Source organism: Elephantulus edwardii, unplaced genomic scaffold (genome assembly GCF_000299155.1).
Source record: "Elephantulus edwardii isolate Elephantulus edwardi_28Jun2011 unplaced genomic scaffold, EleEdw1.0 scaffold00060, whole genome shotgun sequence".
Lineage (NCBI taxonomy): Eukaryota > Metazoa > Chordata > Mammalia > Macroscelidea > Macroscelididae > Elephantulus > Elephantulus edwardii.
The window spans coordinates 17,140,514-17,141,192 of record NW_006399810.1 but is presented as its reverse complement, the minus strand read 5'-3'; positions in this window follow the sequence as shown (position 1 = coordinate 17,141,192).

Here is a 679-nt window from a genome sequence, read left to right as displayed (position 1 = left end):
CCCCTTCTGTGCCGTCCCTCCACTCTCCCAAGCATGATGTCCCTCTCCAAGGACCTCTCCCTCCTAACAACATGTTCAAAGTACAGCAGATGAAGCCTCAGAATCCTTGCCTCCAAAGAACAGCCTGGTTTAGCCCTCTGTAGGATGAATCTGTTTGTTTTCTTGGCAGTCCATGGTACATTTAATACTCTTCTCCAGCACCACAGCTCAAAGGCATCAATTCTCCTTCTATCCTCCTTAGTAATTGTCCAACTCTCTGATGCATAACAAGTGATTGCAAAGACCATAGCCTGTATCAGATGCACCTTAGTCTCCAGAGTGACACCATTGCTCTTCAGTACCCTGGAGAGGTCCCTAACAGCAGACTTTCCCATCGCAATACGTTTTTTGATTTCCTGGCTACTGGTGCCAAGAGTGTTGACCGTGGAACCAAGCAGACTAAAGCTGTGAACAATCTCAATCTCTTCAACATCCATCCTGATGCTGCCAATTGGCCCAGTGGTGAGAATCTTTGTCTTCTTGACATTGAGCCTCAATCCATACTGAAGGCTGCAGTCCTTGACCCTCTGCAGCAAACATTCTAGGTCCTCCTCAGTTTCAGCAAGCAGGGTTGTGTCATCTGCATAACACAGATTGTTAATAGATCTTCCACCAATGCTGACGCCACACTTCTCCTCAT